This window comes from Pinus tabuliformis, chromosome 1_2, assembly GCF_031772625.1.
Source record: "Pinus tabuliformis cultivar Carrire ecotype Pingquan chromosome 1_2, CPIR1, whole genome shotgun sequence".
In the NCBI taxonomy this organism is placed as follows: Eukaryota; Viridiplantae; Streptophyta; class Pinopsida; order Pinales; family Pinaceae; genus Pinus; species Pinus tabuliformis.
In genome coordinates, this window is record NC_142298.1 from 235,091,626 (window position 1) to 235,106,840 (window position 15,215).

The following is a 15,215-nucleotide window of genomic DNA, read 5'->3' on the forward strand; positions in this document are numbered from 1 at the left end:
GCCCAATGGCATGAAATACCTTGTTCTATCCATCTGCTCTCAAATTCCACCACCAAACAAAATAAAAACTCCCCAAGCTTTCATAACTAGCCTAATATCCCATAAAACAAAGCTAAATCATAAAGAGAGAGCACTCTCTGAGTACAGACTAGCTAGATTGTATACTTAAAAAGTTGGTTTGTGGTTACCTCGAAGTGTCCCTTCTTTTGATAACTTCTAAGGGAAAATCTAAGTGATAACATAGTGGTGACTCTGGTGGGGAAAGACCAATTCCTTAGACAAAACAAAATCTTTAAGAAAAAAAACGTTTAATTATATGCATCTTAAAGTATTCACAAAAGTTATTTTGATGTCTTTATAAGAAATTTCAAAACGAAAGACCTAAAATCTGGCTTTAGAAAGAACTCGATACACTAGGGCTAATCCTAACCCTAATCCACCCCCAATGTTTGAAAACCCCAATTTTGTAGGTTTTAACCCCGTACCAAAATTACCTGCATAAGAATTCTAAAACACAGAAAATAAACAATGTGAGATCATAACACATAAAACAGATATACACAGAGATTTTCCCCTAGATCCCAAAACCAGGACTACTAGCTTGATTTTTTCATTATGTTCCTTTCAATGTTACAATACATATTGAAGCATCCAATACCATGGACCGAAAACCATTGTGTCCAATACCATGGACTGAAAACTATCGCATCCAATACCATGGAACAAAAACCATTGTGTCCAAAAAACATGTGCGAAAATCATGCACAAAACCATAGGTGGGTCCGCCCAACCTAACATAGGGTCTAAAACCAAAATTTTTCGGGGCGCTACCCCGGACCCCATAAAGTGGGGTTACGGGTGCCCTTCAAACCCCCTTTTAACTACGTGGAAAGAATATAACACAACCCAACATTCTCTCACTTGTTCTTTTCTTTCCACAGGGGGTCACAAGAGAGATTAGTCATTTTCCCAGCCCTGAAATGCCCATTGTCTCTCTACACCAAGAGAACTTCTCAAAGCTCACAGATTTTGTCAATGCATCTGCAGTATTCTTCAAAGTGTCCACCTTTACTAGCGACATCTTTTTCTCTTCTATCATATCCCTCACAAAGTGATACTGAACATCAATGTGTTGTCTTTGAATGATATGCAGGGTTCTTTACCAAGAAAATTTCACTTTGGCTGTCACAGTCTATATTTATAGCTTCCTGTACTAACCCCATACTTGAACACAATCTCTGCAACCAAACTACTTCCTTGATTTCATGAGTGGCTTCCATGTATTTTGCCTTTGTAGTTGATAGTGCCACTACAGATTGTTTCTTACTCATCCAACTGACTGCACCTCCAAATAGGTTAAACACATACCCACTTGTAGATCTTCTTTGATCCAAATCTCCAGCTCAGTCTGCATCATCAAAGCCACAAATATCCAAAACTTTGTCTAATCCTGGTCTTCCTTGGTAGCACAGAACATAATCACTAGTGCCACGCAAATACCTAAAAACCCGCTTCACTGTTGTCCAATGCTCCTTTCCTAGTTTTGACATAAACCTGCTCAATACTCCTACTGCATGTGTAATGTCTGGTCTAGTACAGACCATTGCATACATCAGGCTACCGACTATGCTTGCATATGGAACTCAGGACATGTCCTCCTCCTTTTCTTGTGTCTTGGGACATTGTTCAGTAGATAACCTCACACATACAGGAATAGAAACCTTCACTGATTTACTATCCTGCATATTAAACCTTTGCAGTATTGTCTCGACATACTTCCTCTGGTTTAACCAGAGCTTCCTCTTTGGCTGATCTCTTTTAATTTCCATGCCAAAAATATAGTTTGAAGCACCAAGATCTTTCATGTCGAATTTGGAGGACAATTGGGTCTTCAAATCCTGGATAATTTCGTTGTCATTTCCAACTAGCAACATATCATCCACATACAAGACCAGATAAATAACACGGTCACCAGTTAATTTAAAATACACATAGTGATCTGCTTTGCTTCTAGTGAAGCCAAGTCCCCGTATAAATGTATCAAATTTATGATACCACATCCTTGGTGAATGTTTTAACCCATATAGAGACTTATTTAACTTGCATACCAGTTCTTTCTTACCCTTCACTGCAAAGCCTTTAGGTTGCTTCATGTAGATTTCCTCTTCCAGATCCCCATGAAGAAACGTTGTCTTCACATCCATCTATTCTACCTCAAAATCCAAAGCAGTAGCAACAGATAAAAGTAATCTAATAGAAGTTACCTTGGCAACAGGAGAAAAAATATCACCAAAATCAATTCCTGGCACCTGGCAATAACCTTTTTCTACCAATTGAGCTTTGTATTTCTCCACTTTTCCTTCTTCATTTGTCTTCTTTTTGAACACCCATTTGCTACCAATGGGTTTCCTTCCAGCTGGAAACTCCGCCAGATCCCAAGCCTCATTTTTGTGCAAAGATGCCATTTCATCAACCATGGCCTCTTTCCAGAGTTTTCCATCCTCCGAATCTACTGCTTCCTTCACAGTTCTGGGATCATCGTCAGTAATAGATAAAGAAAATTTTGAATAGAAAGCAGATGGACTATACCTTTCAGGCTGCCTTCTTTCTCGAATTGATCTTCTCATAGTTGGAGTTTGTGGCTCTTCATCTTCCGATTCCTCCTCTACTGTAGAGTCTGATTCTTCCTCCTTTAGCTCAAACTCTATCTTCTCAGGTTACTTTCGTTGGACTTCATGTTTGATAACATCTTTCACCTCTCTGAACACCACATCTCGGCTGTGCACAACCTTTTATGTGATTGGGTTCCAAAGCTTATAACCCTTTAAACCATCCTTATACCCAATAAAGATGCACTTTTCAGATTTACTATCCAACTTGGTTCATTTCTCCTTTGGAACATGTACATATGCATCACATCCAAATACCCTTAGATGTGAAAGAGAGGGTTTCTTACCAGTCCATACCTCTTGTGGGGTCTTATCCTCCAACGCTGATGAAGGTGACCTGTTGACCAGGTAACATGCAGTATCCACCGCCTCTACCTAGAATTCCTGTCCTAACTAGGCACCACTGAGCATGCTTCTTGCCCTTTCCATCAACGTCTTATTCATTCTTTCTACAACTCCATTTTACTGAGGTGTATATGGAGTAGTCTTCTTCCATGCTATATCACACTTCTTATAGAATTCTTCAAATTCCTTACTGCAAAACTCTGCACCATTATCTGTCCTCAGCACCTTTATTTTCTTCTTTGTCTTGTTTTCCACCAGAGCCTTAAATTCTTTAAACCTGTCAAAGACTTTAGATTTCTTCTTAAGGAAATATATCCATGTATTTCTTGAGAAGTCAACTATAAATGGTACATAGTACATAGACTTACCTAGTGATGGAACCTTCATAGTTCCAAACACATCACTGTGCACAAGTTCTAATATCTGTTTCACCCTCTTACTACCAGAGGGGAAACTCACCCGATTCTGCTTCCCGTATACACAATTTTCACAGAAATCAAAATCCAGAGAGCTATTACTCATACCTTCTACCATACCTTGACCATGAAGTATCTGAAGGCCCTTTTCTCCAATATGTCCAAGCTTTTGATGCCACAACATGGTCTTCTCTCCATAGACCACTAGATTTTCTGCTCCACTTTCAGGAACCACAGAACTATTTCACCCATCAATAACAGTGCTACCTTGCAGCTTGTACAGAGTTCCAATCCAAACTCCTCGCATCAATACTAGTGCTCCCCGAACCATCTTGCAGGTATTCTTCTCGAACACTATTTTTACACCTGCATCATCCAACTTGCTAACAAAAATTAGATTTCTGGCTAATGCAGGAATATGTAGAACACCTAGAAGCATTCTAACCCTTCCACCTTGCAACTTCAGCTTTACTTTTCCGTGACCAACGGTTCTAGCCTTCCTATCATCCCCCAAGAAGACATCACCACCATCATATCTCTCATACTCGCCGAACCACTCTCTATGGGGAGTGAAGTGAAAGGATGCACTTGAGTCAATCAACCATGCCTCATGATCTACATGTGTACTTGAAGAAGCCAAGTACACATCCCCACCTTCATCTGAGGTGGTTTTTTCCTCTGTAGAAGAAGCATCATCAGATCCCTTTCCTTTATCAGGAACTTTAGATTTACAGTCCTTTTTGAAGTGCCCTTCCTTTCCACATTTCTAACACACCACCTTTATAGGTTTTCTTGGAGATTTAGATCTCCCACTCGATGACTTATTTTTGTTTCTGTTCTGGGACCGTCCTCGTACAGACAAGGCATCACCATTATGGCTCTCCATATTTTTTTGTCTCATCTCCTCCGTCAGCAAGGATGAGACTATTTCATCAAACTGCAAAGCAGTTGCATTGCTACCTATTGCAATAACCAGACTATCCCACAAATTTAGTAGAGAACACAACAAACTGATGCACTTATATTCAACTGAAATTTTAATATCAGCAGATGCTAACTAACTTACCACAGTATTAAATGCATTCAGATGCTCTATCACCGAGTCTCCATCTTTCATCCTCAGGTTATATAGCCTTTTCTGTAGGAATAATTTATTGACCAGAGACTTAGATTGGTACAAATTCCCTAACTTGTCCCACAAAGCCTTCGTTGTAGCTTCCCCTGATACATTAAACAATATTGAATCTGAGACACACAATCATATTGTGATCTTTGCCTTCTGATCCAACATCTTCCATTCTTCATCAGAAACTCTTGTTGGTTTAGTACCTAGATCTACCGTGATCCACTGATCTTTATCCACCAATAGATCCTCCATCTTGAGTTTCCACAACTCAAAACTCCGACCATTAAATTTCTCGATCTTTATCTTTCCACTGCTCGCCATTTTCTTTCACCACCAGAATCGATCTCGCAGATCTCCCACTGAGTAGGGTCTACCACAGGAACGAGCGAAACCCCTTAGCAATAAAGGCATCCCCTTGAAGCCAAAAACAACTCTGATACCAAATGTAGGTTTTAACCCCGTATAGAAATTACCTGCATATGAATTCTAAAACATAGAAAATAAACAATGCGAGATCATAGCACATAAAACACATATACATAGAGATTTTCCCCTGGATCCCAAAACCGGGACTACCATCTTGATTTTTTCATTATGTTCCTTTGAATGTTACAATACATATTTATACATGATGAGTTATCTAATACCATAGACCGAAAACCATCATGTCCAATACCATGGACTGAAAACATCGCATCCAATACCATGGACCGAAAACCATCACGTCCAAAAACATATGCGAAAATCATGCACAAAACCATAGGTGGGTCTGCCCAACCTAACATAGGGTCCAAAACGAAAATTTTCGGAGGCATTACCCCGGACCCCATAAAGTGGGGTTACGGGTGCCCTTCAAACCCCCTGTTAACTATGTGGAAAGAATATAACACAACCCAACAAATTTGATCTCCAGAATTCTTAGAAGACAAGAAAGCTCTGCGAGCCCTTGACCCATATTTAGATCTCAATCTTGTCCTGTTGAGTGGCTGTTTCTAGAAGACCTCTCCTTTGATGAGTACTTTGAAACCTCTTTGTTTCGAACTTCATCTGATTCTGAATTAATAGACCTAGTCCAAGACCCAGATTTCATCAGAGAAATCAAAATTCAAAGAGCTAATTTCTTAATTGATATACATTTTCAAAACTCATCTCAATCTGATCTTACTACTGAAGGGACTCCTAATCCTTCTATAGTCACTTCATTTTCTACAAAATCCTCATCTGTCCCTCATATCTCTCAACCTCAAACCACTCCACAGTTTACTTTAACCCCTAGTCCTCCATCCACACCTCAAACATCCACTGTTACCCCAACTCCAGTCTTTGTTTCAACACTACCTACAACAATGGCTAATAGATATGCTCCCCTTGTGCTGCCAACCAATTTAGGTGCCATGCCCTAAGACTATCAAAGTAAGATCACATCCTTTGATGGCAATGGAACCTATAAAGCCCAACAACATACTAGGAAAATGACTGATTATTTAGAAATGTATGAAATAGACACTGCTGATGTGAAAATGAGAATTTTTGTGCAAAGCCTTACCGAAGATGTTAGAACTTGGTTCAGAGCCTTAACACCCAATAGCATATACAATCAAAGAACCCTCTACCAATAGTTTCTAAATAGATGGGAGAAAATAAAAGACCCTCTTCAGATCTTATTTGAATACGAGAACCTCAAAAGAGGACCACAAGAAACTATATAGGACTATTGCACTAGATTTAATAGTGTGTATAGTGCCATTCCCCTTAACCTCAGGCCTCCCCCTAGCTTAGGCTTAATCAAATTCCCTGATGGATTTGACTCTGATATGGCCTTTTAGCTGAGAGAACTAAACCCTCCTACATTGGAAGATATGCAAAGCATAGCAGTAAGTGTCGAAGCCAACCTACTCTCTAAAAGATCCAAAGCTAGGAGTGAAAGAAGGATACCATTAAAAGAAGAAAGCTCACCCTTCGAACAAAGCTAGATGCCATAATTAAAGGAATGGATAGACTAGGAGACAGAGTGGAGATAATTGAAAGGAAATCTCCTTGGGATAGCCAACAAACTAATCCAGGGAGAAATCCTAATTTTAGGAAAAATCAAAACCAGAATACTGGAAAGAATGGTCATGACCAAAACATTAGACCCCCTTTCCAGGAGAACTATACAGAAGGTTCTCACTTTGAAGGCCCATAAGAAGATACTCAAATCAATTTGATGGGGCTTGATGATGAAGAAGAAGTTTTCTTATCCCAAGATGATCAAGAGGCCCACATACTTAAACAGTTTAAAACCCAATCAAGAGAATCTTTTGACTTTAGGCAAGGATATGACTCAGCCATCTTTGAGGTGCACAAGTAATACAATTTAAGAGGTAGGAAAATTGATGTCCCTGAAACGAACAAGAAAACAGTCCCAAATCAGCCCAAAATAGGTAAGATAATAAAAAAACCATTGCAAATTCTTTCTAGACCAAACTCTAATCCTCCTAACCCCATAATTAAATATGTCTCTGATAATCAACCAAACAATAAATAGCCTTCCACTTCCCTTCCTTCCAAGGAAACTGTGGAAGAACCTCCAAAAGTTGATTTAGGAGAATCAACAAATCATGACTCTAATCCTAAAAAGGAGAAAGACATAGAAAACACAGTTGTTCGAAATCCAAGAGCCCAAATAGAAAATTCCTTTAATTTGGAAGCAGAAGTTGGCAAGCTAAAAATTTCTGTTCCATTATCTGAATTAGCTAAACATGATGTTTATTAGACTCAAATCAATATATCACTGAAAATTATTGGAACTGAAGACTCAATTAATCTTTATGATGATCAACCCGAGTTAGTCTTTGGCCCAGAAGTGAATGGGAAACCATTGGAAGGAGGAATTCCTCCCTTCTATGTTAGCCTAAACATACATGATAAGATTCTTCACAATGCCATGTTTGACTCTGGTGCATCTCACAACCTTATGCCCAAATCTGTCATGGAAAAGCTAGACCTAGAAATCACTAGACCATACAAAGATTTATATTCTTTTGATTCCAGCCAAGTGAGATGTTTATGATTGATAAAAGACTTATGTGTTTCATTGGTTCAATATCCTGCAAAAACAATATTAATGGACATAGTGGTAGCTGATATACCACCCAAATATGGCATGCTATTGTCAAGATCCTGGGGTGCTAAGCTTCAGGGATCTCTTCAACTGGATATGTCATATGCCACTATATCGGTTTTTGGACAACCCAAGAAAATATACAAAGAAACATTGATGAAATATGTAGTAAGTAGTCAAGAAAAAGCCCAAAATTTCCCCATCTATTCAGTACACTCTGATATGGATTCTTTCATTCTTTACAACGCAGAAGCCGGTCCTTCAAATAATTTAGAGTTTTTAACAACAGAACCAAAAGAAATTGAAAAAGAAAAATCAAATGTTCATATTCAGGATATATCAAATAACAATGAAAAATCAGATAAAAATGAAAACCCAAATGCCATGGTTAAACAAGTTCCCACTACCATAGATACAAATTATGAACATGAAATCCTTTGGCATTTAGAGTTTGATGGCTCGGTAAATAAGCTAGGAGTAGGAGTAGGAGTTTGGGTGTACAATTTAGAAAACGATCATGTTGAAGGCCATGCCTACAGATTAAATTTTAGATGCACCAATAATATGGCAGAATATGAGGCTCTCTTGTTAGGTCTTAAACTTGTTAAAATATTAGGAGCTATAAGGGTGTCCATCATGGGAGATTCAGAATGAATAGTTAAATAGATTAAAGGAACTTACTCAACCAGGGATCCTAGATTAGGATATTACAAAGGAACAGTCATAGAAATCCTCAACACTTTTTTGAAAGCCCAGCTTGCAACTATTCCTAGAAAACACAACATGCAAGCCCACAGCCTGGCCATGTTTTCCAGCACCTGCAAATTACCTTTTCAACCTAATCATCAGTATACTGCTGACATTAGGCATAGACTAGTCATCCCTGATAATCTTAAGAACTGGCAGGTTTTTGATATTGATAAGCAGATTAATAATTTTTTAACTTTAGATGAGGAATTTTCTAACCTCAAAATAGATGTTGATACATTTACTAATTCTAATCAAATAAATGAGGTAGAAATTAACATTTCAGAAGAGAATTCAATAAATATGCTTCACACAACCAAATTCACATGAAAAGAAATTTAAGGCCTGAAACAAATGAACCTAGATGAAATAATTGAAGAAGAAACAGAGGTTATCAACCTAAAGGACAATCATTTACCCAAAGGATTGACTCCTCTGGAAGATTTTTTTGACTCTAATGACATTCCAAAGAAACCTAAAATGGAGCCTTTAAAGGTAGACATCGAAGAGTATAACTTAGGAACACAGGATAATCCCAAACTGATAAAATTGTCAAAATATTTACCGCCCGATCAGAAGCTAAAGTATGTTAAACTTATGAGGGAATTCCAGGATGTCTTTGCCTGGAGCTATGAAGATTTGAAATCCTATGACACCTCTACCATTCAACACACTATACCTCTGAAAGAAAATCAAAAGCCCTTTAAACAAAAACTCAGAAGAATTAACCCTATGCTATTACCATCAATTGAGAAAGAAATCAAACACATGTATGAAGCAGGGATAATTGCCCCTATTAGATTCTCAGAATGGGTATCTAATCTGGTACCTACTAGAAAGAAAACAGGTGAAATAAGATTGTCTGTTGACCTAAGAAATGTGAACAAGGTCTCTCTGAAAGATAACTATATATTACCCAAAATGGACCATATATTGCAAAGGGTAGTTGGTTCTTCTAGAATCTCACTTTTAGATGGGTTTTCAGTGTATAACCAAATCTTAGTTCATCATGATGACTAAGAGAAAACAACATTTACAACACCATGGGGTACCTTCATGTACATTAAAATGCCCTTTGGACTAAAAAATGCAGGAGCAACTTTTCAAAGAGTAATGGACATTGCCTTTGCAAAAGAAATTCATGATTTTCTTATTATATATCTTGATGATCTCATTGTTTTTTCTAAATCAGATTAGTAGCACTTGGAGCATCTCAAGCAAGTATTTTTAAAGTGCAGAAAATAAGGTATTTCTTTGAATCCAAAGAAGTGTTTGCTCGGTTTGGAGGAAGGAAAAATGTTAGATCATATCATTTCTAAGGATGGTATTCGAATTGACCCTTCCAGGATCAAAGCTATTTTACAAATTCCCTATCCCAGAAACATTAAAGAGTTACATGCATTTTTAGGAAAGATTAATTTTTTAAGGAGGTTTATCTCTAACTTAGTTGAACTCATTAGATCATTAAATAACATGTTAAAGAAGGGTTTAACCATTAATTGGACAATTGAGGCTAAACAATCATTTGAAGAAATTAAAATAGCCTTAACAAGAACACCAGTCCTCACAAGCCCACAATTTGATAGAGACTTCATCATTTTTTATTTTGCATCAAAACACACCATAGCTGCAGTTTTAATACAAAAAGATGTTCAAGGATGTGAAAAACCCATAGCATTTTTTAGTAAAGCTCTTAGAGATGCATCGTTAAAATACAAAATAATGGAGAAACAAGATTTTGCATTGGTAAAAGCTCTTAAAGATTTCAGGTTTATATTCTGTATTCTCATGTAATAGCTTACGTTCCTAATGTAGTAGTCAAAGACATCCTGACTCAGGATGGAATTGATGGAAAAAGAGGAAAATGGATAGCTACTATCTTAGAATATGATTTAGAGATAAAACCCACTAAACTAATTAAAGGTGAGGGATTGGCTAAACTCATGGCATAAAATAATTTCCAAGCCCTAGACATAAATCTCATTGCAGAGCTGGATAATGAGCACGAGATGGCGACTCCACAGATTAGCCAGGCCTTTTCAGATTACCTTGGTATACTGATATTATTTGTGTTAAAAAACATGCAGGCTCCTCCAGGGTTGTCCAGAACCAAGAATAGATTTTTGAAAATGAAATCTTCAAAATTTTGCATCTTAGATAATTCCTTATTTTGGAAAAATCATGAAGGAATTTTGTTAAATTGTTTATTGAAAGAAGAAGCTGACAAAGTTCTCCAAGAATTTCATGTAGGGGACTGTGGTGGACACCTCTATTGGAAGTCAAATGCTGACAAAATTCTAAGAGTTGGATTTTATTGGCCAACCTTGTTTGCAGATGTAAAGAAATTTGTAACTTCCTGCCACAAATGCCAAATATTTGAAGGAAAAAGAAAATTGTTACCTTTACCATTAAAACCCATTTCCACCGAGAAACCTTTTCAACAATGGGGTCTTGACTTCATTGGAGAAATTAATCCACCCTCTTCTGGTCAACACAAATGGATACTCACTACAACTGACTATTTTACAAAATGGATAGAAGCTATTCCCTCCAGACAAGCCATAGACACTGTCATCATATGATTTCTAGAGGCCAATATTCTGTCCAGATTTGGTTGCCCAAATAAAATTCTCATAGATAATGCTGCAGCCTTTCAGTCAAAGAAAATGATTAATTTCTGTAATAACTACCATATCACACTGGGTCATTCCACAACCTACTATCCTCAAGGGAATGGACTTGTAGAATGTTCCAACAAAATTCTAATTAATATTATCAAAAAACTATTGGAAGAAAATAATAAAACTTGGAACAAAAAATTGATCAATGCTTTGTGGGTAGATAGGCTTACAACCAAAAAATCCATTGGAACCAGTCCCTACGAGCTACTATATGGAATGGAGGCTATTTTCCCCTCATCTTTAGGGGTTCTTGTCATGAAATTACTCCAAGAAGCTCAAGTGGAACCAAATGATATACAAAGAAGGATAAACCAAACCATCCAATTGTAGCAAACCAGGGAGGAAGTGTACCAAAGATCACAAGTGCTACAAGAAAAACTCAAGAAAATCTTTGACAGAAGGACCAAAGTAGAAGATTTCTATCTAGGAGACAAAGTATTAAGATGGGATTCTAGAAGGGAGGACAAAGGAAAACATGAGAAGTTTGACTTCTTGTGGAAAGGACCATATACAATATATGCTTTCATAGGAAACAATGCATATTTTCTTAAAGAGTTAGATGGTGCAGAACTTGAAGGAGGACCAGTAAATGGTAAGATGTTGAAACATTACTTTGATCCCAGTTTTTAACTCTGATTATATTTCTAACTATTCATAAAATATCCTCTATAATGTCAGTGTTGATTGGATGGTAAAATTGTGAAGTTGATGCCCGAAGAGAAGGCCCTAAGCTTCAAAGTATTACTGTCATACATACAAATAATGCATCAGGAAAGAGGGAGATTACAGAACACAATCAAGGTTGTTCAGAAGACCATTGATCTACTATTCTTAACTTTCCACCAGGGAAAGCCATCCCCAAGTGGAGCCACTGTTATGCCCCTATACCAATAGGTGTCATATATGATGATTGACTTGGTTTAACTCTAAAATATGTTCATACCTTTGCTTGCTGAAAATGTTTTTCATATTTGTGAAGAATAAAAAATTAAAAAATGTAAAGAGGGTATACCCTAGAAAAAGAATCAAAGGGTAAAAAGAAAAATAAAAGGTCAAAAAATGAAAGAAAATGAACCCCCAAAAAAAGAAAAGACCATGAAAGTGTGCAAGTCTAAATGCCACTACTTTTTTACTTTTGTATAATAAAGAATTGTGTGCATCTTGTCACCTATGCCAAAATTCATGGTAACCAAATAGCTTAATCTTGGTTATTTCATATTTTCAATTTCATGTTTTAGAAGTAGAGAATAAAGATCTGACCAAACAGTATAATCTTGGCAGATAAGTAGATAGGTAGAGTAAATAAAAGGAGCTCAATAGTTTAATCTAAGCCCTTGGATGTAATAAGTGTAGATTTAGATAGATATCACTATGTAAAAAAAGGGAAGTGTGAAAAGGGTTTGCTAGTTTAAATGCACCCTAATAAAGAAGTGAAAATGCTAGGATAAAGTAGGTAGGGTAAGTAGATGATAAGTAGATAGGTAGAGTAAATAAAAGGAGCTCAATAGTTTAATCTAAGCCCTTGGATGTAATAAGTGTAGATTTAGATAGATATCACTATGTAAAAAAAGGGAAGTGTGAAAAGGGTTTGCTAGTTTAAATGCACCCTAATAAAGAAGTGAAAATGCTAGGATAAAGTAGGTAAAGGGTAAGTAGATGATGGTTGCAGAAACAAATGTGTGGTGAAATGATTAAGTTTAATTTTAAATTTTTTTGCTCATCACTTGGACAAAGCATGAATAACAATAAAGACAACATATTCAAGAAACAAAGTCAAATTGATTAACTTCTTACATTTAAAGGTATCTAAAAATTCACTAGTTAGAGGGGCTCAGAGTTAGAGGGGCTCAGAGCATTTCTCTGACATTTGGAGGGACCGGACCCTCGGCCCAATAATTGAAAGGCCTAAAGTACTTAAATCCCCTTCATCAAAATTTACCCCTCCATAAGATCATTCATTCCCATCGATAAATCTTTTTCTAAGTAAAATCCTATTTTACTTAGGAAAATTAAAAACATTCTATCTACATAAAACCCTCATATATCATTAGCCTAAGGTATAAGTGTTGTATGATGAAATACATTTTCGGGAAACATTAGACTTAGCATTTTCCCATTCATTTGGTCATATTAACCACTAATGTTATTATTATGTAATTCCCGAATAAAACAACATTACCCACGCCTGTACTATTATATTATACAAAAACCCCAAATTTTTACATATCCTGCCCCGATGGTTAAATATAACCATAAAACAAACAATAAACGGGATTAATTAGCTAATCCATAGTTAATTAAGAACCCAATCTCCTTGCCATGCTAATGAGAATTAATTAAGTCATCATGACTAATTAATAACTAAGTGACCCATTCAAATCGCCCTCGATATGATTAAGTCTTTTAATTAATATCGGGCCCACCCTTGTTATACATCAGTCATGTCATTACCCCAACTACCGTCCGATTGGATCCTTCAGATCCAATGGCCCTCGCTCATATCACACGGCCCTTTTGGTTAATCTTTAGTGCGCGATGTGAGCGATTTTGTGAACAATTCCGATGCTACGTGTTGAGCAATGTATGGAATCATGCAGCTCCCCCCAAATACCACTTACCCTCCATAAGCAGTGTGATGAAACCAGCTTACCACCTCCCGCTAACAACAAAACATCAAGTCACCCCCGGTGACATAACCCGTCTGTGTCACGAAACCCACCAAAAACTTTGACTTTGCATAAAAATAAATTTAATTTGTTTTTCATCCTTATTCTGAAAAACTCATGCATGCAGCTAGGACATAGAAATCAACCAACTCATACCAAACAATCAGCCACCCTAAAAGCCGTTGTCCGACGCCACTCCAGCCCACGGTGTGCCTCCAGTCAACCAATACACCATTACCAGTCGCTCCATAACAGGTATTTACCAGTTTTCTCCCAGAAACCCTATTGAATACTAAATTTCCGCTGCAATTAAGTTGAAACACAAGATTCCATTGAAATTTACTTGTCAGACCTAAAATTAAAGACTCTCAGGACCTATGTTGCAACTTTTCACTCAAAAAATCCCCATTTTCATTTTTGAATCCACAAGAACCAAAAATGGAAACCTTTGTGGCCCTCAATGTAGCTCCAACCAATGCTCGCCATAGACACTTGGATTACCTTCCATTAGCTGATAGGGACTTCCAAATCAAAGACCTCACATTTGATGACTCCCCGTTGAGACTGCATTATAAATACCAGGACCTTTACCTCAATAATGTTGACAATATTGGTCTGTGGGAATCAAATCTCCCAAAGTACCAATTCCCTTATGTGCACATTTTCTCAGACATTGTTCACTAGTGCCATGCTAATTATAACCGTAATCTCAGAGCTGTAATGTCCCTTGACCAACAAATCCTTTTTACCATTACAGAAGACTCCATCAATGAAATATTGAGTTGCAACCTAGTCAGAACCTTACCCCTCTGTCTATTACTGATTTACTTGACAAATCCTCCAAACTATCAAGCTCAGAGATCGCTAGAGTTTGCCAAATGTTCATGTTAGAACAATACATTTCAGAAAATCCTCCACCCTACATGACAGGTGCTTTTACAAGTGTAGGGAGGGATATTATTACCATGATTGCCTGTATTCTTGGTTTCACAACCAATGAATATGTGGATGAAATGACCTTTGCTTATATGAATATCTTCACCCCTGGTTAGCCCCTGCTGCCAAGTATGACTATGATGCATTCATAGCTGACAAAATCCATGATCAGTTCATGAGATTGGAAAATGAGAGAGTGTTCAAGTATTCCACAGTCTTGTATCATCTCTTCCTGTATTACCAAATTGACAAATTCTCATTTTCTGTGAATGAGCTTGATACCAGAGGTAATCCCAGATCAGTCATTTTCTGGACTTCCATCTTCCACTACTCATACACTTATCCCTATTCATACAATGACTTCATATATCAATTTTTCTATCCTGTAACCACCATGCTGACAGGACATCCTCCCCTAAGAATTAGTGATGATATCAAGAGAATCCTTCAACTATCAAAGCAATACAAGATAGGTGACTGGTACTTGTACCAGAATCACATTGAGATCCGAATCTATGGTTGTGAG